Genomic DNA, 26,584 nt, shown 5'->3' on the forward strand with positions numbered 1-26,584 from the left:
TTGGTTGAGCGTCCAACTCTTGATTTCAGCTCAGGTCATGATCTCATGGTTTGTGAGATTGAGCCCCATATTGGGCTCTGTGCTGATAATGTGGAGCCTGCTTGGGATTCTTTCTCCCCCTCTCTCTCTGACCCTCCCCAACTCTTGCACCAGCATGCATGTTCTCTATCTCTCTCAAAATAAACTTAAAAAAAAAAAAAAAGGAATTCAGTTTATCATCAGCTCCACTTTCCTCTTGGTCTATCTATAATTCTTTTTTTTTATTAAAAATTTTTAATGTTTATTTATTTTTGAGAGAGACAGAGAGACAGAGTGTGAGTGGGGGAGGGGCAGAAAGAGAGACACAGAATCTTAAGCAGGCTTCAGGTTCTGAGCTGTCAGCACACAGAGCCCAACCCAGGGCTCAAACTCACAAACCGTGAGATCATGACCTGAGCCGAAGTCGGATGCTTAACTGACTGAGCCACCCAGGCACCCCATCCACAATACGGTTGCTATTGGGTTTGTTTTATTTTTGCTTTTAATTGTTAACATTTATGGAGAAGTAAACATATGGGCCAGGCATAGTTCTAAGTGTTTTACAGCTATCACCTGATTCAATCCATACAACCGCCCTAGATTTTATGATCCTCATTTTAAAGATGAGGAACTGGAGGCACAGAGAGATGAAATAACTTGCTTAAGTCACATGACATAAAGAACAGAACCAGGGTTGGAGTAACCAGAACCACTGCACTTTACCATACTTGTAAATGAAGAAGCACTTCTCAGGAACCACTAACATCCTTTCTAAACTTGCTGTCACCTTGTCTAAGATCCTAAGAGCCACATTTCTTCATAGCCCGGGTTCTGGACGTTGCAGTTATTTACTTGTTTTTAGATGGACTTGTCTAAATTTTTTCTTATTGTTGTTTTCTCTTGTTCATCTCAGTAGATTTCCTGGAGAAGCCCAGCATATACACAATACACTTCAACTTTTACCAGAAATCTTTAGTGGCATTATTTTCAAGTAAATTGCAATGTAGCTGTTGACTCCACTGCCTGAGTTCCCAAGGGCTGCTCCGTCCAATACAGTAGCCACTAGTACGTATGGCTATTAAACCCTTAAAATATCAGTGGTCCAAACTGAGATATGCTGTAACTTTAAAAAACACACTGCATTTTGAAGACTTAGTATAAAGGATAGAAAAGTAAAACATTTTAATAATTTTTTATATTGATGCCATATTAGAATGATAATATTTCATATAAAGTTAAATGAAGTAGGAAACTAAAATTAATTTCACACGTTTCCTCTTCTTACTTTTCACAATGTGGCTACTAGAATACATAAACTTACCCCTGTGGCTCATATCATATTTTGATTGGACCTTGGGGTTCCTTTCATGCAGCAATGGCTTAGGCCAGAGAGGGAGGCAATGTGGATGCACAAACAAATGACTTCATTACATTGGTGGGAACATGCCGGAAGGACAGAACAAGAGGAAGAGGTGGTGTGCTAAACCACCACCTCACAGGTAGACCCACCATATTCCCTTGTCCACAACCAATACTTTCCCCACATGGTGCATTATCGTCTGCCTGTGCAAACGCTGCCAACAATTCAGGCCAGCACTCCTGTCTTTTGTGTGTCAAAACCACACAACCTATTCCTCTTTCTTCCTTTTTTTTAAAATATGTATATATATATATTTTTAACATTTATTTTTTATTGAGAGACAGAGCATGAGCGGGGAAGGGGCAGAGAGAGAGGGAGACACAGAATCCGAAGCAGGCTCCAGGCTCTGAGCTGTCGGTACAGAGCCCGACTTGGGGCTCGAACTCACGAACTGCGAGATCGTGACCTGAGCCAAAGTCGGACGATGAACCGACTGAGCCACCCAGGCGCCCCAACCTATTCCTCTTTTTTGTTCCTGTTTCCCCAGGTATCTTGCTGACCAATTCATGTTTATTTATTCTATTGATTCCATAATTCTACATTTTACCAACCGAACATAGCATTCAAAATAGTCCCAAACATTTGCTTCAAAATAAAATAAGAGGGGTAGAAGTCGGTGGCAATATCAATGACACAGATTGCTTATGAGTTGGTCATTGTTGAAGCACAGTGATGGGTACAAAGGGGTTTATTATACCATTTGAGCTACTTTTGTATATGACGGAAATTTTTCTTAAGGGAAAATTAAAAACAGGAGCGCCTGGGGGGCTCAATTGGTTGAGCATCCGACTTCAGCTTGGGTCATGATCTCCAGGTTAGTGAGTTCAGGCCCCACATCAGGTGCGCTGCTGTCAGTGTGGAGCCCACTTTGGATCCTCTGTCCCCCTCTCTCTCTGCCCCTCCCCTGTTCATGCTCTCCCTACCTCAAAAAAATAAAATAAACCATTTAACAAATTTAAAAACAAATTCCCAAACATGCATAATTAATAGAAAGTTGTTTTTCATGGTTCAGAGTCCACACATGTAATTTACCCTAACAGTTTCTCCCTTTTAAAATATTATAAATTTACTCTTGGTCAGAACCTATCTGTAGGAAATAAGAAGACAAGATACACTGTACAATGAAGGAAATGTGAAGAGCTTTCCATCTGGCTGAGAAGACAGGCTAGGTTCACAGACAGCGGTGACGTTCCAACTTGAGAGTTTCTAGTTTATATTTCTTGATAGGAAAGATTTGGTACAAAGTTCACATTCAATGGGTAGTGCCTTGGGCACACAGGAACCCGACCTTATCAGTAACAGGTTTTTCAACAGATGCTGTTTTCCTACGAAAGTGTGTACACATGAATCTGAAACCAGGACACCACACAGAAAGCACTGATGGATTGGGAAGTGTCCTTTATTTTATTCTTTTCTTGCAGCAGTACTCAAAGATTACTTGCCGGCCCCAACAAAGAGTGTTGGGGTCCTCCCTCTGGAGTTGGGACTCCCTGGTTTCAAATCCTGGGTCACTTAGAGTTATCCAAGCTTTTAATGTCTTACTAGTTTAAAAAATTGGCAAAATGGGAATAAAGCATATCTCAAAGGGTATAATAAGGATTAAATGACATCATGTATGACATATGCTTTTTACCATACCTGGACCAAAGGAAGGACCCAATAAATATCAGCTATTATTTTTATAGCAATTTATGTTTATTCTTAGTGGTTCGACACTTTACAGATTCTCTGGCTAATTAAATATTCTGATTTATATATATAAAACATGAGAAATTACCAATTTTCAAATAATCAAATGACTGTGTTTTCTAGGAGACTCAGCTCTTTGAGGGTAGGATCGTGTATTAGTCATCTTTGAATCCTCAGTGTTTAGCATAATACAGCTAATAATCTTTTTCATAGTCCTATGGAATATACAACATATTGAACATAATAAAATACACTGAAAATTAAAAGCCTAAGCATTGTTCTTGTGGTTTTAGAAGGTTAGGACATCAGTCTATAAGCAATTTACAACATGAAATGCACGTGGCTTTTGTGTACCTTTCTTGGGAAACTCATTCAACAAATGCTTAAGTGCCTCTTATACCCAAGGTATTGAATTACGTTCTGGGTCCCTCATCAAGGAACAGGATAGACACAGTTCTTATGCCCATGGAGTTTACGACCAACAGGAGAGACAACTGTGCATGACTTCCTACCGAATTACGTATGTATAATTAGAGAAGAAGCACACGGTACTGACAGCACAGACATGGGGCACACACCCTAGCGTAGGGGCCTCTGAGGGGTGATGTGTGGGCTGACAGGTTTGACTGCGTCTGGGGAAGGGAAATAGCAAATTGAGATCTGCAGCTGGAGAAATCAACAGGGATCAGATCGCAAAGAAATTAGAATTTTATTCTAAATGCGGGAAATGATCCCTGCAAAAAGCTAGGACTTCTGGATTTGGGTTAAATAATCTGAGAACATTGAACAAAATGGGTGGAATATATAAGGAGCAAAACTGGCCACTCATTGATCATTGTTGAAACTGAATGACGGGTACATGATACTCTCCATTTTTGTGAATGTTTAAATTCTTCCGCAATTCAAAAGAAAAAAAAGAAAGAAAATCCCTCCAGCTACAATGAACGGAAAGGGAGGAGAACAAGATGTGGAGCAAGAGGAGCAAGAACAGATGCGAAGAGAACTGACTTTGCTGTAGAAAAGGTGAAAGAGGGGCGCCTGGGTGGCGCAGTCGGTTAAGCGTCCGACTTCAGCCAGGTCACGATCTCGCGGTCCGTGAGTTCGAGCCCCGCGTCGGGCTCTGGGCTGATGGCTCAGCGCCTGGAGCCTGTTTCCGATTCTGTGTCTCCCTCTCTCTCTGCCCCTCCCCCGTTCATGCTCTGTCTCTCTCTGTCCCAAAAATAAATAAACGTTGAAAAAAAAAATAAAAAAAAAAAGAAAAGGTGAAAGAGAAGACAGTTGTGAACTAAAGTGGTAGTGGTAGGAATTGGAGGGAGTGGAAGGATTCTAGGGATAATTGTGAGCTCGAAGGGAGAGAATGTGGCGATTGATCAGATCTGAGGAAGAGGAGGAGGGAGACGTTACAAGTGGGTCCTTGTTGTCTGGCTTGGACAGTTAGGTGGGGAAGCTCTCCTGAGGATGAGTGACAGACCCGCCAAGGGGGAGTGGGGGGGGGGAGTCTTACTACTTCGTCCCACGAACTCTACCATCTCCAGGTTTAATGTAATCCAGCAAGCATTTGTTGAATTCTGCCCGTGTGCTAGGGATCACATTGGGAGATATGGAGTGGGCTAAAGAAAAAGAGGCAGTTATAAAAACAATACGGTACCATTAACTGAATGTCTGTGACAGAACTCACATTTTACATCCATTTATCCATAATTCTCACAGCTTCCCTGTAAAGTAGATAATGTTAGGCCTCTTTTACAGATGAAGAAATTGAGGTTCAGAGAGGTTATGTAACTTACCCAAAGTCACACAGCAGGTGTCCAAAATGGAAGTCAAGTCAACGTTTTGACTCGAAAGCCTGTGGTCTTTGCACTACCTCATACTACCTCACGGGAGTTTCTGAAAAGGCAGGTGAAGGCGTTCCAAAGAAAATTCTATCCATTTCTCAAGTTGTTTTTCTTAGATTTTCACTGAGGCTAAAAACCACCGTTTCACGATCCAAAGAGATTTGAATGCTAATATGCTGCCTGAAAATTAAATGAATGAAAATTCTGAGACAGGTCAAGCCAGTTCATCACCTCCATCCTAAAGGGTCACAATTACTGCTTAATCAAGTTAAACTGTCTTTTCGCAAATGATACCCTCAGTTCTTTGAATCAAATTATTGGAATAAAGTTCTAGAGTTTTATGTGTTTCTTCTCTGGAGGACAGGACCATTATTGTCTCAAGAGGAGCATCAGTCAAGATATCCAGTACTTTCTCTTCTCTGCTGTGACCCCAGCGACTACAGAAAATGATGGTTTTGTCAAATATTTGTATGCCCGGGTGTATTTATTTTTTAAATCTAGGCAATTATTTAGACAGTAAAATATATCCAAACGTTAATATATCATTTCAATGATGTAAAGTGAAATCTGAGGCCTTTTTCCCCTTAGCTTTTTTTTTTTTTTTTTATGGACGATTTTAAACATGCAAAAAAAAAAATCGGATAGTATCACCCAGCTTCAGTACTTCTTAACTCAGTCTTGCTTCATCTATCCCCACCCACTTCCTCCCACATGTTTTGTTCAGAAGTGAATCCCAGACTTTGTACCATTTCATCCATAAATATTTCAGTATGTGTATCTAAGAGATAAGGACTCTTTGGGAGCTGAGTATTTTGTCAAGCATGTCTCTAGACTGGTTTGTGGGGACATATGCCAACGGCGTGCATGCTTCCCAGAGAGCTGGTCCTGGCAGTGAACTCACCTCACCTTCCAGTCCAACCAATCAGGTGCCTGGCATCACATTCCTGCACAGAGAGGGAAATGCTTCATGAAACAGAGTCTATCAGTGACAACTGATGGAACCAGAGACTGGAAGGCGCCAAGGGGTTAGAGCTGTGACTGCCGGAGCCCAGCTGAAGGGTGGCTAGGATAAGAGGAACGGCATCAGGAGAGTGATGACAGGGGCAGACGCTATGGTAAAGGGGTTATGGCAGAATAGCAAGGAAGGGATGGATATTGAGCATGGGTGAGGGGGACAGGGGGCAGGCTAGGGTCACAAAAGGACCACTGTGACCACTAGAAGCATTTGTGAGCTACGTAGGGACTCACTGAACAAGGAGGGGTTTGGGGGCTGGGCTCCATGTAATTTTGGTGATTGAGTCTGCAGCAGACCGCTTTGTTCCTCTCTATCTGCACTCTTATTATGATTTTAGCCCTGGAATGAGGAAGAGGGGTAAGGGGGTTCAAAACCAAGCATGAAGCCTTTTGTACTCAGGCTAAATTGTCATGTCAGAAGTCTAGCGTGGCTCCGAGCTTTTGGTCACTGAGGTGGTTGGTGTAGTTTTGAGAGCTAGGATTTTTTTTAATCGGGAGGCCTGTCTGTGATCTCCCATCACTTGGGGAAGAAGGTGACTTCAAGACACCAAATCCTTCAACAACGGAGCATGTCATAGGCCAGCTTGTTTTCCACCTGGACCTCAGGGGTGGATTATGTGTTCTCAAAGGTGATTATGTGTTTTTCTTCCCCCTAAAAGACAAGAAAGTTACTATTTCAGCGCCGGAGACCTGCTTTTTGAATCACCTGGTTCTGCAAAGCATCAATAAAGAGTGTGGCTTCAGGCAGCACAATTTCAATCCCAGCTGCCTCCAGCATTTGCTGGCAGCAACCCTGGAGGAATCATTTTGACGTGCAAGAAACCCGTTTACTTGAGATTTGAGCTGCTATCCAAAACAGCACTCAGTGGGCTAATGCAGGCCAACTAAACTAGGAATCCTGCAGCCAGGAGGCTCTTCAAGCATTTATCCTGTCCTCTTGGAGAAGTCTCAGAGCTGATGCTCTCAGGCCCTATGGGTCATCCATTATTTCTTCATTAATCAGGCACTTGCCATGTGCTCAGTACTGTGCTAGATGCTTTGGGATAGACATCTAATGCAAAAGAATTGGCATGAGACTTGAGACACCCAGGTTCTATCCCTCTGGCTTCCCTTTAGTCTTCCCTGCTGGTCTTTAGCTAGCAGCAGGATCTTTGTAAAGCCATTTAACCTATCTACGCAAATGTTTCCTCATCTATAAAACTAGAGGGGCACACTCTGGACCTTTAAAATCCCCCATAGTTCTAAAATTCAAGATTCTAAGGAATAGAAAACTTATAACTAGGTATTTTAATTGAATATCCACTAAGTGCAAGATATAGTGAAAATATAAAGATTTCCTCAATTGTTCGGTTAAAACATTAGGGAATATTGTTTTTTAGACTATAACATAAAAGGAACTTCCAAATTATATGACTTGACTAACAAAATGTTCTACCCAGAAGATACGTGACATAGGAGTTAGGTGCTGTGTCATTCTAGGACCCCTGCTGTGACAAAATGGTCCACAGCCATCTTGCCCATGTCTTGGAAGTCATATCTCATGGATGAATCAGTCTTAGATCTCTGATTCATTTATAAAAAGCAATAACCAACTCACATTGAGTTAAGCAAGAGGGTGAAATACTTTGGCACATGACATGGAAATGTCAAGGGATTGGCAGGGTTTGGCATAGTTTGATCCAGGAATTAAATGATGTCCTGGTTCTTGGCTTGTCTCCATCTCTCTTTTCCACTCTTCTCCATATTGGCTTCATTCTCAGACTCCATATGGTGGCAAGATGACTGCCAGGAGCTCCAGGCCACCAGGCTATCTGGACTGATAGCTGCCACACAGGTCCTGGAATTCACTCTGATTAAACTAAGTTGGAAATGACTTAAAATAAGGAGTGACATTTGAGCTGGAACTTAACATGTGAGAGCTTGTGAATTGTTAGTGGGATGGAGAAAATAGCCCAGGCAAAGGCAGAAAGATATACGAGAGCTTGGTGTGTTTAGGGAAATCTAAGACTCCAGCTCTTTAGAAGGTGGGGGGGGGGGGAGGCTTTGGGGGAAGTGAATACTGATGTACCCAATTTTTATCTAGAGTTTTAGACAGCATCTTAACTCAATCTTCATGATCTTCATGATTTTGGCAAAAGACTTTCCTTCTAATCTACCTACCTCATTTGAACTCTTTCTTTTTAAGTTTATTTATTTTGAGAGAGAGAGAGAGAGAGAGAGAGAGAGAGAGGAGAAGAGGCAGAGAGAGAAGGAGAGAGAGAATCCCAAGCAAGCTCCACGTTGTCAGGACAGAGCCCAACACGGGGCTCGAACTCACTAACTTTGAGATCATGACCTGAGCTGAAATCAAGACTCAGATGCTCAATTGACTGAGCCACCCAGGTGCCTCTGAAATCCTTTTATAAGTTTAAAATGTCACCAAATAAGCCACAAAAGTTTGATTGACAAAGACTCCCACCCCTAGAATTGCCAAGTTATATTAAGTTCTAAGTAGTCATTGTGTTCAGATTTCCAGACCAAACCCTTGGAGTTTTCAGAAAGGATGAGTGTCACTGGGACTTTCAGTCCTGTTGGAAGAGGGTGATCACAGGACCTGGGGGTGATGTTTGCCTTGAAGCTTAGCGAGGGCCTGATGGTTGGCTTTGACTTGGGCTCTCCTGAAAGTAGACCCTGAGACAAGGATTTGAGTGCATGTAGTTTATTGGGCAGTGATCTCAGCAAACATCAACTGGGGAATAAGAAAGTGAAATAATGAGGTGTTATGGGCTGAACTGTTTTCCCTCAAAATTTATGTTGAATTCCTAACCCCCAGCACCTCAAAATGTGACTTTATTTGGGAATAGGATATTACATATATAATTAGTTAAGTTAGGATGAGGTCATACAGACCCCTGGATTATGGGACGGGCCCTAATCCAATATTAAAAGGGGAAATTTGAACACAAACACACAGAGAGGTAGAAAACCACATGAATATGAAGGCAGAGATCAGAGCGATACTTCTGTAACCCAAGAAACATCAAAGATTGCAAACAATTAGAAACTAGTTTAAAAGAATGTAACAGATTTTTTTCTCTGTTTGGATGAAACTAAGATGCCCAGCACCTTGATCTGGATTTCCAGCCTCCAGAACTGTGAGACAATAAATTTCTGTTGTCGAATCTCCCCAAAACTTTGTTTTGGCAGTCCGAGCAAACTAATACAGAAGAAAAGGCACCAATAAATGATGTGCTATCAGGCAAGTTACCATTGTGCTCTAATGGGTCTTAATCTCAAATGGACAACTTTGCAGGCAATGTGGAATGTGCATCTCAAAATTGTCCTGCCAGACTCAGCAATAAAAAGGCAACCCAATTTAAAAATGGACAAGGATAGATATCTCTCCAAAGAAGATATGCAAATGACCAGTGAGTATGAGAAAAGATGTTTAACATTGTCTTTGTTTGAGCTGCTAAAACACAATACCATAGACTGGGTGGCTTATGCAACATTTATTTTTCACAGTTCTAGAGGCTGGAAGTCCAACATGGGTGCCAACATGATCAAGTTCTTGGAGAAGGCCCTCTTCCTGGCTTGCAGATGTCTTCTCATTGTATCCTCCTGTGGAGGAGAGAAGGCTAGCTCTCTGCCTCTTCTCATGAGGACACTAATCCCATCATGAAACTCCATCCTCATGACCTAATTACCTCCCAACATCCTACCTTCAAATACCATCATATAGGGCTTCAACATATGAATTTTGGGGAACACAAACATCCAGTCTATAGCAGCATCATAAATAATTAGGGAATAATGGTTAATAATTAAAAAGATGGATAATAACAAGTGTTAATGAGGATATAGAGAAGTGGGAACCCTTATTCTTCCTGGTGAGATTTTGGTGCAGCTGCTTCAGCAAACGGTTTTCCAGTTCCTCAAAAAGTTAAACATGGAGTTATGATATGACCCAGCAATTCCACTCCAAGGTATGTAGCCAAGAGAATTGAAAATATATGTCTGTCCACACAAAGACTTGTACAATGAATGCTCATAGCAGCATTATTCATAATAGCTCAAAGTGGAGACAGTGCAAATGAACCACTCGATGAATGGATAAACAAAATGTGGTATATCCATAAAATGGAATATTATTCAGCAATAAAAAAGAATGAAATACTGATACATACTACAACATGAATAGATCTTGAAAACGTGTTAAGTGAAAGAAGCCAGTCACAAAAAGCCACATATGATATGATTCCACTTACATGAAATTCCTAGAAAGACAAATCAATAGAGACAAAAAGTGTTTTAGTGATTGCCAGGGCCTGGAGGGATGGTGGAGTGGGGAGTGACTACTAAGGGGTATAAGGGTGTCTTTTCAGTGTGATGAAAATGTTCTGGAACTAGAACATTGAATAGTGATGGTTGCACAGCTGTGTGAATATATAAAAACCACTCCGCGTCAGGCTCTGGGCTGATGGCTCAGAGCCTGGAGCCTGTTTCCGATCTGTGTCTCCCTCTCTCTCTGCCCCTCCCCCGTTCATGCTCTGTCTCTCTCTGTCCCAAAAATAAATAAACGTTGAAAAAAAAATTTTAAAACCACTAAATTGCACACTTTAAAGTGTGAGTTTTATGGTATGTAAATTTTTCCTCAATTAGAGAGAGAGTGGATCTTTAACAAAACTATCCTGCCTGCAGGATGAGGGAACTGGAATACTTACCAACCAGTCCCCAACAGTCATTCGTTGAAGGCTGCTTCTGGGATGTATTAATTCTCTGGAACTTATGGCCAGATTTATATGTGGAGTCCAGGATTCAGAGAGAGGTTTGCAAATGTTAGGACTTGGAAATTGGGGATAGATATTTTCAGGAACTCTCCATTTCAAAAATATGGAAAATTCCTCACAGCCTCATGGACAAATGATACTTGCCTCCCAGGGTTATACAGTATTGACTCCTTACTGCTCTGTGCTCATACAAGTCAGAGTAGTCCCTCAACTTGGAAGCTGAAGCATTACATAACGAGGGTTTTCCATGAACTGCTTATGACTTGACTTGTTTTGAGATGATCCACAGTTATTTTAGCTGTAAACAATGGAAATTGACCATGGCCAGGATGGCTGTCATAAAAAAGATGGACAGTAACAAGTGTGAGGGAGGATGTGGTAAATTGGAACCCTCATTTATTGCTATGAGAACAAAATGAATTTAGAGGCAAAGTCCAAGTGGTTCACTCCCTTTATCTATCTATCTATCTATCTATCTATCTATCTATTTTTAAGTAGGCTCCATACCTAACACGGGGCTTGAACTTACAACCCTGAGATCAAGAGTTGTGTGCTCTACTGACTGAGCCAGCAAGGTGCTCCCCAATACAATACAAATGGTAGTATTATTAAATGCAGCCACAATCTGCAATCATATTTGTGTCTCCAACAACTAATTTCTGAAGCTGCCAGGCAATTATATTTGCCAGGCACAACTGGTCCACGGTGAGCAGGTAAATGATTTACACCCCAGAGACAATCTCCTCAAAGCTTTTGCCCTTCCTTTACTTGGTACAAACCTCCAGCTTGGGTTTTCTAGGTTCTGTTCTATCTACCTCTCATTTCTAAAGCCTTTCCTTCATCCTTTTTCTCACCACATGGCCCTATGTGTCACCAAACCCTTTTTTTCATCATCTTTGTCAAGGGCCTTTAAATGCTAAGCTGATCTGGAACAGCAGTTCTCACATTTTTTTGGTCTCGGGATTCCTTAAATAATCTTAAAAATGATTGAGGATGCTAAAAAAGCTTCTGTTTCTGTAGATTATTCACTGCATTGAAAAATTTAAAAGCAGAAATTGAAAAAAAAATTATTCATTGATTTTAAAACAACAGTGAAAGAGATTACATGTTAATTTAAATCCCATAAATATGTTTTTCAAAAACACATTCGTGGGAAGAGCGGTACTATTTTTAACAAATCTCTTGAATGTCTGGCTTAATAGAAGAAAGTTAGATTCTCATATCTGCCTGTGCATTTCTCCTCTTGCCATATCACACCAGAAAACTCCATGGTACACTTTGAGAAAATGAGCATGGGAAGGCAGGAACATATTAGCATTATTATGAAAATAATTAGAACCTGCAGACCTCCTGGAAGGGACAAGCAGCAGTCCCCAGACCGTGTGTTGAGAACTGTTGCTAGTTTTGGTACTCTTCACTCTTCGCGTGGATCCGTACTTCCATTGGGCGCCATTTTCCTCCAGTGTGAATAACTTCCTTTTAACATTTCTTGCAATGTAGGTCTGTTGGTAGTAAATTCTTTCAACTTGCATGTTTGAAAAAAGTCTTCATTTTGTTTTGGCTTTTGAAAGATATTCTCACTGGAGTGGTAGAATTCTAGATTGGCAATGTTTTATTTCAGTATTTTAATGGTGTTGCTCCACTGTCTTTTCACTTAAGCTATTTCTTTTTTTTTAATTGGGATGTAATTATAATTAACATATAACATTAAAACAGTTTGAGGTGTGGAGTATAATGATTCAATATTTGTATGTATTGTGAAAGAATCACCACAGTATGTCTAGCTAACATCCATCACCATGCATAGTAACTTTTCCTTGTGATAACTTTTAAGATCTACTCGCTTAGCAACTTTACAATATATACAATATAGGTTTATTAACTATAGTCATCATACTGTACATTACATCCCTATGCTTATTTGTTTAATAACTGGAAGTTTGTACCTTTTGACCACCTTCACCTATTTCAACCACACTCCACCATCTGTCTCCTGAAAACCACCAAATCTATTCTCTGTGTCTGAGTTCAGGTTTTTATTTCATTTTTTTTAGATTCTACATGTGAGATCATATAGTATTTGTCTTTCTCTGTCTGACTTATTTCATTTATCATAATGCCCTCAAAGTTCACCCATGTTTTCACAAACATCAGGGTTTCCTTATTTTTTTTTATGGCTGAATAAATTTCCATTGTATTTCTATATACCACATCTTCTTTATACATCCACCCATTGATGGACACTTAGATTGCTTCCATGTCATGGCTATTGTAAATAATTCTGCAATGAAAGTGGGGGTGCAGATAGCTTTTCAAGTGAGTATGTTTATTTCCTTCAGGTAAATACCCAGAAGTGGGATTGCTGGATCATATGGTAGTTGTATTTTTAATTTCTTGAGGAAATGCCATACTGTTTTCCATAGTGGTAGTACCAATTTATATTTCCACCAACAGTGAACAACGTTCACATTTCTGCACATCCTAGCCAACACTTGTTATTACTTGTTGTTTTGACCTTCTGACAGGTAAGGACTGATATCTTATTGCAGTTTTGATTTGCATTTATGTGATGATAGGTGATATTGAGCATATTTTCATGTACCTTCTGGCCATCCATTTGTCTTCTCTGGAAAAATGTCTGTTCAGATCCTCTGCCCATTTTTTAATAAGATTGTTTTTTTTTGCTATTGAATTGTATGAGCTTTTTACAGGTTTTGGATATTAACCCTTTATCAGATATATAATTTGCAAATATTTTCTCCCATTGAAGATGTTGCCTTTTCATCTTGTTGATAATTTCTCTTGCTGTGCAGCAGCTTTTTAGTTTGACATAGTCCCTCTTATTTTTTATTTTTATTTTTTTTTAACATTTATTTATTTTTGAGAAAGACAGCAAGCACAAGGGGAGGAGGGGCAGAGAGAGAGGGTGACAGAGGATCTGAAGCAGGCTCTGCACTGACGGCAGACAGCCTGATGTGGGGCTCAAACTCACAAGCAGTGAGATCATGACTTGAGCCGAAGTAGGACGCTTAACCAACTGAGCCACCCATGTGCCCCTGTTTTTGCTTTTGTTGCCTTCACTTGTGTTGCTTCTGATGAGAAATCCGCTGTCACCTCTATTTTGTTTTTCTGTATATAATGTGTTTTTTCCATTTCTGCACTTAAGATTTTCCCTTTATCCCTGGTTTTGAGCACTTTGATTATGCTGTACCCTGGTATAGTTTGTTTGTTTTCCCTCATGTGTCTTGTGTTTGGGGTTTGTTGGGATTTTTTTGACCTGTAGGTTTAAAGTTTTCATCAAATTTGAAAAAATTTGGTCATTATTTCTTCTGGTGTTCTTTCAGTTGCCTTCTCACATATTTCAGGGATTCCAATTACTCACATATTCAGCTACTTAAAGTTGTCCCACAGCTCACTAATGCTTGGCTCATTTTTTAAATTTATTTAAAAATAATTATAGTCTTACAGGAAGTTGCAAAAGCATACATAGAGTCCCTTGTACTCTTCTCTCAGTTTCACGCAATGGTACAGCTGTAGTGTAGGAGCAAATCAAGAAAAACAACATAGGTACACGTCTGTTAACTAGGCTATATAGCTTATTTGGGTTGCATCATTTTTAATATACATTTGTAATTGTGTGTATAGTTCTGTGCAATTTTATCATACATGTAAATTCATGTAATACCACCACAATCAAGATATGATTGCTTTATCACCACAAAAGGTCTCCCTTGTGCTACCCTTTTATATTCAACCACTATCCCTGTCTATCGGTAACCACTAGTCCATTCTCCATTTCTATAGTTTTGCATTTTGAGAATATTATATAAATGGAATCATAAAGTGTGTAACGTTTTTAAATTTATGAGTGAAACCATCTGAACCTGGAAATTTCTTTATGGGAAGGTTCTTTTTTTTTTTTTTTTTTTTTTTTTTTTTTTTTAATTTTTTTTTTTTTTCAATGTTTATTTATTTTTGGGACAGAGAGAGACAGAGCATGAACGGGGGAGGGGCAGAGAGAGAGGGAGACACAGAATCGGAAACAGGCTCCAGGCTCTGAGCCATCAGCCCAGAGCCCGACGCGGGGCTCGAACTCACGGACCGCGAGATCGTGACCTGGCTGAAGTCGGACGCTTAACCGACTGCGCCACCCAGGCGCCCCATGGGAAGGTTCTTAAATACAAATTTAGTATGTGCATGTATGTATGCATTTATTTATTTATTTTTAAAATTTATTTATTTATTTTGAGACAGAGAGAGAGAGAGAGAGAGAGAGAGAGAGCAGGGCAAGGACAGAAAGAGAGAGGGTGAGAGAATCCCAAGCTAACAGCGCAGAACCTGATATGGGGCCTGATCTCATGAACTGTGAGATCATGACTTGAGCAGAGATCAAGAGCCTGAAGCTTAACCCAATGAGCCACTCAAGCACCCCACAAATTTAATTTTTAAAATGGGATGTAAGAATATTCAGGTTATCTACTTCCTTTTGAGTGGGCTTTGATCATTTGTATTTTTCAAGGAATTTTATTTTATCTAATTTATCAAATCTACTGTCATAAAATTGTTCACAATATTCCTTTACGATCTCTTTAATGTCTGTAGGCATCTGATATTTGTCATTTCTGTCTTCTTTCTTTTTTTCTTGATGAGTTTTGCTAGAAGTGTACCCATGTTAAACACTCTTAAATAACCAGCTTTTGTTTCCTTGATTTCACTCTACTGTTTTCATTGATATTCCTTTTTTTGCTTTATAATTCCCTTCTACTTGCTTTGGGCTTAATTTTTTTTTTTTCTAGTTTTTTAAGGTAGAAGCTTAGACCCTTGATTTGATAATTATCTCTTTCTCTCTTTTTTTATGGATCAATTATTTAATTAGATTCCTTGTAAGTGATTTAGAATACCAATTTGTGAGGATAAACTCCATTTGTGAGAGGAAACACAGAGCAGAGGTAGCCCTGAAGTGAGGAACGGTTTGATTTTTGGCAGAATTTGCAAGTCCACAGCTTTCTAATCAAGCTCGCACTGCTCTGTAATCTCATATTTGTCTTTCTCTTTGTCAAAGACCTCACCCTCCTGATGAATGGCTTTACGCAGCTTCTTCTTTGTGAAGAAAGTATCAGTGAGATGTTTTGGGATTTTCACACTGCTGATATCAATTTTGGTGGAGGTGGCAATGACATATTTCTGGTGTGTTCTACACAGAGGAACTCGATTGAGGGCCAGAGGTCCAGTCACAAGTAGCAAGCCACTGGGCAGCTTGGGTGGCTCTGTTGGTTAAGCGTCCTACTTTGGCTCACATCACGATCTCACAGTTCATGAGTTCAAGCCCCACGTCAGGCTCTGTGCTAACAGCTCAGAGCCTGGAGCCTGCTTCAGATTCTGTGTTTTCCTCTCTCTCTGCCCTTCCCCTGCTTGCAGTCTCTCTCTCTCTCTCAAAAATAAATAAACATAAAACAAACAAAAACAAGCAGCAAGCCCCTGCTCAGTTGCTTCAGGAAAACTACCCTCTTGCCTCTCTGGTGCCCAGCGAAGATGATCAAAATGGCACCAGGAGTGAGGCTAGCTCGGAGTTTTCTCACATGCTGACTGAAAGGTTTTTTTTGTTTGTTTGTTTTTTTTTACCATGGTTCAACAGCTTTCGAGGTGCATCTTCAATAGGATAATCCCTAGGCATTTTGCAAAGTTTAACCACTTGGATACCACTTGTCATCACCAACTGGTTTTGTGACAGTAGTAAGAAACTTCTTTTTCTTTTCAACCTTGGATTTGGTTGCTGAATACTTCCTCTTATATAGCCTTTCTGGAATACACAGCCATTTGAATATCTGCTAGTTCCCCTGTCTGACAGGGTTTTAGTCACAGTGGGGCTTCTCCTTCTTTGCGTTTTAGGCTTGAGATTACCCTTCTTAACCTTGTCACTAGCATCAGCCTTCTTGTCTTCAGATTTCTTCTCCTTAGTGTCTTGCTTCTCAGCTTTTTCACCTGCCATCTTGCAAAATGGGAAAGAGAAAAACCTTTCTGCTTTTCTAATGTAAACATTTAAGTGCTATAAATTTCTCTCTAAGCACTGCTTTGGTTATATGCCCAAAATTCTGATATGTTTTGTCTTTATTTAAATTTTTTTCAAAATATTTTCTAATCATCCATTTGACCTCCTTTTATTTTTTTTTTATTTTTTTTAAATCTTTTTTTTAACGTTTATTCATTTTTGAGACAGAGAGAGACAGAGTATGAACGGGGGAGGGTCAGAGAGAGGGAGACACAGAATCTGAAACGGGCTCCAGGCTCTGAGCTGTCAGCACAGAGCCCGACGCGGGGCTCGAACTCACGGACCGCGAGATCATGACCTGAGCCGAAGTCGGCCGCTTAACCGACTGAGCCACCCAGGCGCCCCTTGACCTCCTTTTAGACTCATGGGTTATTTAGAAGTATGCTGCTTAATTTCCAAACATTTGGATTTACCAAATCTTTTCCATTTTAGATTTTATTTTAGATTTCTATTTTAGATTTTAGATTTCTATTTTAATTCTGTTGTAGACAGAAAGGTTAGTATGATTTCAATTCTTTTAAAAAAATGTTTATGGCCTAGAATATGATCTAACTTAGTGAATGTTCCATTGGCACTTGAATTTATATTCTGATTGGGCAGAGTGTTCTATAAGTGGAAATTAAGTCAAAGAGGCTAATAGTATAATTCTCTTCTATAGGCCTTCTGATTTTTCTGTCTACTTGTCCTGAGACAATAGTGTTGAAGTCTTTAACTCTATCTGTAGGATAGTCTATTTGTCCTATCAATTCTAACAATTTTTGCTTCATGTATTTTGAAGCTTTGTTCTTAGGTGCATACATATTTAGGCTTGTTATATTTTCTTGATGAATAATTCCTTTATCATCATGTAATGACCCTGTTTATTATTGTCCACTTTATTTGATATTAATAAATCTACTGAAGCTTTCTTTTGATTTGTGTTTGTGTTCTATCTTTTTCCTTTTAAGTTATCTAAGCATTAATTTTTATCTAAGCTGATCTCCTCTGCCTTTTAGTTTTATTTAAACCATTTATATTCAGTGTTGGCCTTAAATATACCATCTCTCTAGTTTCTTTCTGTTTGTTCTTAATTCATTTTCCCAACCTGGGTGAGGGGCCAGACCCATGACCCAAGCTCAGCCAGAAGGATGCTCCCACCAAGAACCTTGACTCTTGAAAGAGTGACACAAAGAGAGCAGTCAGATCATTCAAGCAGAAGTGTGGTGGCAGGATTCAATGGCACTGAAGACCTGAGTAGCCTGTTCTGGTGGTTGGGTTTCTAGGCTGCCAGATATTTCCCGGTTCCTTCCTATTTTCTAAGCATACTTTTCCAGTCTTCCCTTCAATCTTGGGAGCCATTCACATCCTTCCCCAAAAATCCCATTTCCGTGTCCTCTAGCCAGAGTTGGTTTAATTCATTGTCACCAAGAGCTCTGAGAGATACAGAGATCTCAGCAGCAATGATTTCAGAAGAATGTTGGGTACAGAAACCAGCTTGCAATGGGTTAAACTGAAGTGGAGCATAAGAATTCTTAAAAAGGACAAGGAGTGAAAGGAGGGATAAAGATATTTGAGAGAGAAGTAAAGTGTAAAGAAATTGGTTGTTGGAAAAGGCAGAGGTCTGAGCACATTTGTAGGCTGAAGGGTAGAAACCAGTGGAAGAAGCCACTGGAGTAGATTTCTTCTTTACCTTGACATTTAAGTTTTCCTGCAGGGGTGCCTGGCTGGCTTAGTTAGTCAAGCATGAGACTCTTGATCTCGGGGGTTATAAGTTCAAGCCCTATGTTGGGTGTAGAGATTGCTTAATTAAAATTATTTTCCTGTAGTATGATTCCCATCTTGTTTTCTAGACTCACTTCCCAATATGCCTTATAATTAAAGCAATCAGGACACTTAATATTTTCTATAAATGCCCCATAGTCTGTCTTTGTTTTTTTTTTTAAGATTTAAAAAAAAAAATTTTTTTTAATGTTTATTTATTTTTGAAAGACAGAGACAGAGCACGAGCAGGGGAGGGGCAGAGAGAGAGGGAGACACAGAATCCCAAGCAGGCTCCAGGCTCTGAGCTGTAAGCACAGAGCCTGATTTGGGGTTGGAAATCATGAGCCTGAGCCAAAGTCAGATGCTTAACTGGCTCAGCCACCACGGCGCCCCTGTCTTTTTTTATTTGCTTACTTGGTTTGTTGGTTTGTTTTTACTCAGGATATAGCCTTGGCCTGGAATATTTACACAGATTATTATAGCCTGGATGGCTCAGTTGGTTGAGCGTCCAACTCTTGATTTCAGCTCAGGTCATGATCCCAGGGTTGTGGGATCAAGTGCCACCCCCCACCCCCACCAGTGTCGGGCTCCACACCAAGCATGGAGCCTGCTTAAAATTCTCTCTCTTTCTCTCTCTCTCTCTGCCCTTCTCCTCCAATCTTGCACTCTCTCTCCCTAAAATAAAAACAAACAAACAAACAAAAAACCCAAATACACAGATCATTCTACTGATCCTATTAGTCCTCAAAGGCTCAGACACCATCCTAAAGGCTTCTTCAGATCCCTTGAATGAGTGTGATTTCCTCTGACATTAAAATTCCCAAAGCACCTTGTATGTCTTTTATCATTTCTAATCAGATTATGCCCTTGAAAGATAGTCATTGTGTACTTGTCTTATTACTCCTTCTTTTCAGTGTGAGCTTCATGGCTGGGATTGTTGTCCTGCTGTACTCATCTAGCACAAGGATTTGTACATAGCAGATGCTCAGCAAATACTAGTTGAATTCACAGTGGAAGGAACAGAAAAATTCTTAATAGGGATTGAGTTACAATGGTTGGGAAGTTCTCGGGAATTTATTATTCTAGCCAGGAATCCACTCTCAGTGGATAATGGCAGCTCTGTTCATCCAAAGTTAAACTGGGAGGTGAGGAAATGGAGTTGTACTTGGAGTCCCAGTCTGAGAGAAACCTCACACTCTGTAGTTCTCCTCCCATCCAGGATGTGATTAATCATCTGTGCAGAGAAAATTTAGGTACTGCTGCTATATACAATATAGATCTCACAATGTTGAAAAGTTCAACACAGAAAACTACGTATGATAATTTCATATACACGAAGTTAAAAGGAGGCGAAACTAGGGGTGCCTGGGTGGCTCAGTGGGTTGAGTGTCCAGCTTCAGCTCAAGTGATGATCTCATGTTTTGTGCTGCTGTCAGTGTAGAGCCTGCTTCAGATCCTCTGTCCACCCCCCCGCCTTCTCTGCCCCCCTCCTGTTTGCGCTCTCTTAAAAATAAAACATTAAAAAAAAAGGCAAAACTAACCACATGGTGTCACAAGTGAGCGTGCTGGGGAGGGGAGGAGTCAGGTTCTTGGTAGGCATTAGGAGTTGTGGGTGCTTCTAGGTACTGGTGTTCTACTGCTTGGTCTGACTGATGTCACATGGTTATGTTCCCTTTGTGATGCTTCACTGAACCATGCACTTACAATGTGTATGGCTTTCTCTAGGTATGTTACACTTTATTGTAAAAGTTTGTTTTAGGGGTGCCTATGTGGCTCAGTCAGCTAAGCCTCTGACTGTCAATTTCAGCTCAGACCATGATCTCATGCGTTTGGTGAGTTCTAGCCCTGCATTGAGCCCTGTGCTGATAATGCAGAGGCTGCTTGGGATTCTCTCTCTCTCCTTCTTTCTCTGCCCCTCTCTCACTTGTGTGCTTTCTTTCTCAAAAAAAAAATTAAAAAATAAATAAATAAATAAATAATAATAATAATAAAGGTTTCTTTTAAAATATTTCTTGTGCCTGTATATACATTTCTAAATTATCCAGTTAGACTGTTCTAGCAGCAGAACATTAAAAGGCAACAGGAAGTTGATCACATACAACAATTAAAGCAAACCACCTTCTCTAAATGCACACTTCTTGGTTGCCTTCATCTGCAGGGGGTTCTTAATGTTCCTCTGGGAGGTATGAAATTTTAGAGCACAAATCTATTTGGGGAAAAAATTCCCATAATTGCATGTTGTATTAAGAAAAAAAAAAGCATCCAACAGGAAGGAAATGGAATTGTTTTCAGCAGCCTAGAACAATGTCTTGGGTTGCTTCCTCTTTGTAACATGGCAGGTGAGGGTAGAGTAAACAAAATGAGCATCCTTGTGGATTTTATTCTAGGTAGGTTTAACTTTAGCATAATAAGTGCAAGATACTTAGAAATGGAATACTTACTTGATATTGTCCAAATGTTAAGTCTTGGTGCTGGAAGCCTCTATCACAAAGAGGCCCAAAGTATTTTGTTCCTTTTTTCCTACCCAGACAGTAGGGGTTATTTCTCACTTGGATGTGTAAAGTCTTGGAGGCCAATATTCTCCATTTGGGAAAGCATCTATTGATGGTAAAAAAAAAAAAAAAAAAAAAAAAAAAAAAGGGAATGAGTGATGGCAGCTGTAAAATTCTTGCTGGCTGGATAAATGCTATCTCATTGGTCTTCTCTTTTTGCCTCCCCAAGCTCACCTTCCTGCTCTCTCTCTCAAAGTCCCACAGCATTTATGTTTTTGTCTCTTTGGCACATAGGGTTCGACTTTGTAGCTGCCTACAGAGTCAGCTTTGTAGCTGTTTCAACCCCTCCAGGCTGGAAACTTTCCAGTGGCAGAAATTGTAGCTCATTGGGTAGAAATGGATCTCCTGCACCATATCTGTTCTTGCATGGCAGAGGCTGGTTGCTTGCCCCTTCTTCAGATGGGGAGCTGAAGGTTCCTCATGTTGTATTTCCATTGTTTGGTACACAGTAGGGGTTCAAGAAGTGCTGGTTAAATGAAGAAAAGAAGGGATGGTGGATCAGTTCTCCCAGTTTCTAGATTCTTCAGAAGCCCTGCCTCCTGAGTGCTGCAGAAAACTGTGATGGCTCCCTGAAGAAGGGGTCTATGTGGCATTCCTTCTTTCCCTACTGATCACCACACTCTTCTCAACCTATAGAGGGCAGAATAAAGAATGTGGGGTGGCAATGGGGCTGAAAATTTGAGCTTATTTCCCAGGGGTTGGTTCTCCTGCTATAGGGAAATTATCTGTTTATAATTGTGCTTTGGCATTGATAGAACCTTTAAAACAAACATTGCATGCTCACTTAGTAAGTCACTTTGGAAGTACTAGATATCTTCAGAGTCCTTGCACATACATTTTAAAGAAATAAAATCTGCAACCAGTCCTGTGGAAAGAGACAAAATTGTGGGTAGGATGGAAGGTGAGGTAGAAGAAAGTGCATAGGAATTTGAACAGTGGAGAACTCTGGTGTTAAAGTTCAGGGAGAGGGGTGCCTGGGTGGCTCAGTTGGTTAAGCATGTGACTACAGCTTAGGTCATGGTCTCACGGCTGGTGAGTTTGAGCCCCGTGTTCGGCTATTTGCTGTCAGTGCGGATCCTGCTTTGAATCTTCTGTCCCCCCCCCCATCTACCCCTCCCCTGCTCATTCTCTCTCTCTCTCAATAATAACTAAACATTAAAGTTCAGTGAGAGAAGAAGTTACTAAGAATAAAAGTTTCAACTTTGTAAACCTTGCAGCCTCTATGCAGCTAAGAACTAGGGACAGAGATGCATCCTGCTTACTTTGTGCACCAAAGCTCTTTACAGTCGTGAAGTCTGACAGATACTGATTAGATTCTAAAAATGCAAACTCCTTTCTACATACTCACTGCTTTCCCTCAGTTTTAGACAAATTTGCTTGTTAGTGATTTTACTTTTTCTTTGCAGTGGAAAATACCATCACTGTAAGAGGTGAAGGTGTCTATTTGAAGATATGGGAAAGTTAATCATGAACTCTTCTGATTCCCTCTTACATCGATCATCAAACACACTGCAATGTGGAAATCTGTGTCTGTGACATGCATTTGGCATACACTTAATCTAAGGTTAACATAACATATGTTCACATTTCAAAGTCTGGATCTGATGAACAGGAATACAATTTAAAATCATAAATTGATCAATGAGTTGTTTCTGGAAAAAAATGTTCTTTTTCCAGATCATTGATTTTTGATATTTGAAGTGCAAGGTACATACGGTACAATCTCATTTGCTTAATACCTTTTCCCACCTCTGTGAACCTGCAGACACGTGTCACATATGTAAAGGTTTAGAAGGATGTATATGAGTTTTAACAGTGATTGTCCATGGAGGGTAGGTTTGGGGGTTTTCTGTTTCCTTATTTTTGCTCTTAAGTATTTCCTGAGTTTTCTGTAATGAGAAAAAACTTAAAAAAAAATTTTTTTTTATTTATTTTTGAGAGAGAGAGAGAGAGAGAGAGCGTGCACGCGTGCAAGCAGGACAGAAGCAGAGAGAGAGGGAGACACAGAATCCGAAGCAGGCTCCAGGCTCTGAACTGTCAGCACAGAGACTGACACAGGGCTCGAACTCATGAACCGTGAGATCATGACCTGAGCCAAAGTCAGACACTCAACCGACTGAGCCACTCAGGCACCCCAAGAAAAAAATTTGTTATTTTGAAACAAGAGGGGAGTTGTGGGTAGAACATACAAATCTGAGAATAGTTAGAAACATTCAGAGAAAATGATGGTCACTCCAATAACTACATCGTTCTCTTTCCCTCTGGACATGCCCCTCATCAGCCCATTTCCAGTGGTCAGGATCATCCACCATGCAAATTTGATGGTGGCACCTCCCTGCTTTGAGTCAATTCCCTCTAAACGGATGTCAGTGTCTCTGTTCGTCCTTATCATCCTATGTAAGTCAGTCACCTTTCAATTCCAAGTGACAGAAACCTCATTCAAAGTAGCTTAAGCAAAAATGAGGAATTTCTTTGTTCATGTAACCAGAATCTGAGGTTGGCTTTAGGCAGCACTAGACTAGGAGTTCAAAGATGGCATTCATGCTTTATCTTTCCTAGTCCTGCTTTTCTCATGTTAGTTTTGTTTCTAGACAGGTTCTGTCCATGTGGAGGCAATATGCCATCGGTAACTCCAGGCCCCCATGGTCCTTCAAACTCGGATCCTGAGGAAGGGAGAGGATTGGGGTTGGCTTAGGTTGGGTCATGTGCTCTTTCTTAGGGCAACTCCAGAAGAGAATGAGGAGTACAAAAGAGGGAAATGGGTGTTTCCCAAAGGAAAGGATTCTAGGCAAACCATGACACCTTTATCTCTTCCCTCTCCAGACTCATCTGTCTCTCACTCTCTCCTTCTCTCTCTCTCTTGGCTCTTCAAGGACCTTTACTGATGGTTCCTTCCAGAGGAAGGACATACACATACCCACGTGGCTGTGGTGAGGTGTTGCTCCCAGCTCTTCTACCTCAGTGGAATGAACTCCAGGCACAACCCTGACTGCCCATGGTCAGCAGGAGGCGGGAGGCTCTAGCACGGTTACTTCTCCAGGGATGCAGAATTGAGCAGCTTCTCCATCAGTTCAGCGTGAGACAGTAGTGTGCAGCACTCAGGCCCAGTGAGTCCAGGGCGCCCCCTCAGTCTCCGAGACCCGCAACAACCCCAGCTAGGCCTCCTACTTGTTGCCCGCCATCTTACCACAAGTGACGTAGCACATAGGTATAATCATGGCGGCAGCACAGCAGCAGACTGGTCCCACAGACTGCCTGACCAACAGTCACCACACTACGATTCTCTAGACTCATCTCTTTTCTAGCTGCACCCGAAGTATTTTTGGTTCCAGGAATATGCCAGACATACTTCCTTGTCTTTTATTTTATGCATCTCATTGCATTGGCTGCAAATAGTCTTCCTCAATTTTTTACCTACTGCCAACTCATCCTTCAAGCTTTTCCTGATCGTCACTATCTGGGCTGGGTACTCAACTATGTGATCCCATAAGCATGTAATTGATACTCTTGACATCATACTACAGTCTGCTGCAAGTTCTTGTTTGCATAAATACTGTCCTTCCCTTACTAAACTAGCTCCTTGTGTTCAGTGATTGCTTAATGAATGGCCCACAAGTGTTTATTGAATGATTGAAAGATAACCTCAGTATGGATAAGATCATACCCTGCTTCCTCCATTAATAAAGTTCTTACAAAAAATCTTGAACTTTTGTTTAGGAGTTAAGGTATAATCTATTATTTTTTTTAGAAGATTTTTTTAAAGTTATCTCTACACCCAATGTGGAGCTCGAACCCACAGCCCAAGAGCAAGAGTTGTTTACTATCCCGGACTTCAAGCTGTATTACAAAGCTGTAATCATCAAGACAGTATGGTACTGGCATAAGAACAGACACACAGATCAAGGGAACAGAACAGAGAACCCAGAGATGGACCCACAAACGTATGGCCAGCTAATCTTTGACAAAGCAGGAAAGAATATCCAATGGAATAAAGACAGTCTCTTCAGCAAGTGGTGCTGGGAAAACTGGACAGCGACATGCAGAAGAATGAACCTGGAACACTTTCTTACACCAGACACAAAAATAAACTCAAAATGGATGAAAGACCTCAATGTAAGACAGGAAGCCCTCAAAATCCTTGAGGAGAAAGCAGGCAACAACCTCTTTGATCATGGCTGCAGCAACTTCTTACTCAACACGTCTCCAGAGGTAAGGGAAACAAAAGCAAAAATGAACTACTGGGACCTCATCAAAATAAAAAGCTTCTGCACAGCGAAGGAAACAATCAGCAAAACTAAAAGGCAACTGACAGAATGGGAGAAGGTATTTGCAAATAAAATATCAGATTAGTATCCAAAATCTATAAAGAATTTAGGGTTAGGGTTAGGATTAGGGCTAGTATCCAAAATCTATAAATTATCAAACCCAATACCCAAAAAACAAATAATCCAGTGAAGAAATGGGCAAAAGACAATAACAGACATTTCTGCAAAGAAGACATCCAGATGGCCAACCAATACATGAAAAAATGCTCAATATCACTCATCATCAGGGAAATCAAAACCACACTGGGATAACACCTCACACCTGTCAGAATGGCTAGCATTAACAACTCAGGCAATAACAGATGTTGGTGAGGATGCGGAGAAAAAGGATCTCTTTTGCGTTGTTGGTGGGAATGCAAACTGGTGCAGCCACTCTAGAAAACAGTATGGAAGTTCCTCAAAAAATTAAAAACAGAACTACCCTATGACCCAGCAATTGTAGTACTAGGTATTTATCCAAGGGATACAGGTATGCTATTTCGAAGGGACACAGGCACCCCAGTGTTTATAGCAGCACTATCAACAACAGCCGAAGTATGGAAAGAGCCCAAACGTCCATCGATGGATGAATGGAAAAAGAAGATGTGGTGTATATATATATATATATATATATATATATATATACACAATGGAGTATTACTAGGCAATCAAAAAGAATGAAATCTTGCCATTCGCAACTATGTGAATGGAACTAGAGGGTATTATGCTAAGCGAAATTAGAGAAAGACAAATATCATATGACTTCACTCAGACGAGGACTTTAAGATACAAAACAGATGAACATAAGGTAAGGGAAGCAAAAATAATAAAAAACAGGGAGGGGGACAAAAACATAAGAGACTCTTAAATATGGAGAAGAAACAGGGTTACTGGAGGGGTTGTGGGAGGGGGGATGGGCTAAATGGGTAAGGGGCATAAAGGAATCTACTCCTGAAATCATTGCTGCACTATATGCTAACCAACTTGGATGTAAATTAGAAAAATAAGTTAAATAAAAAATTTTTAAAAAAGACAACAGAAAGAAAAAAGAGTTGTACACTACCAGCTGAGCCTGCCAGATGCCCCAAGATATAATGTATTATAAATAAAACCTCACACATGTAATTTGCTATATATGTGTTAATGAAGTAGACATGTGAATAATATGAAAATAAAATATCAAATCATGCTAAA

General features: G+C 40.4%; 2 pseudogenes; both read right to left on the bottom strand.

Annotated features, from left to right (window-relative positions):
• Window positions 1-15,148: 15,148 nt before the first annotated feature.
• On the bottom strand, window positions 15,149-16,802 carry LOC123576149 (annotated as a pseudogene).
• Window positions 16,803-23,234: 6,432 nt separating this feature from the next.
• On the bottom strand, window positions 23,235-24,875 carry LOC123576150 (annotated as a pseudogene).
• Between the last annotated feature and the right edge of the window lie 1,709 nt (window positions 24,876-26,584).

This window comes from Leopardus geoffroyi, chromosome C2 (assembly GCF_018350155.1).
Source record: "Leopardus geoffroyi isolate Oge1 chromosome C2, O.geoffroyi_Oge1_pat1.0, whole genome shotgun sequence".
Lineage (NCBI taxonomy): Eukaryota > Metazoa > Chordata > Mammalia > Carnivora > Felidae > Leopardus > Leopardus geoffroyi.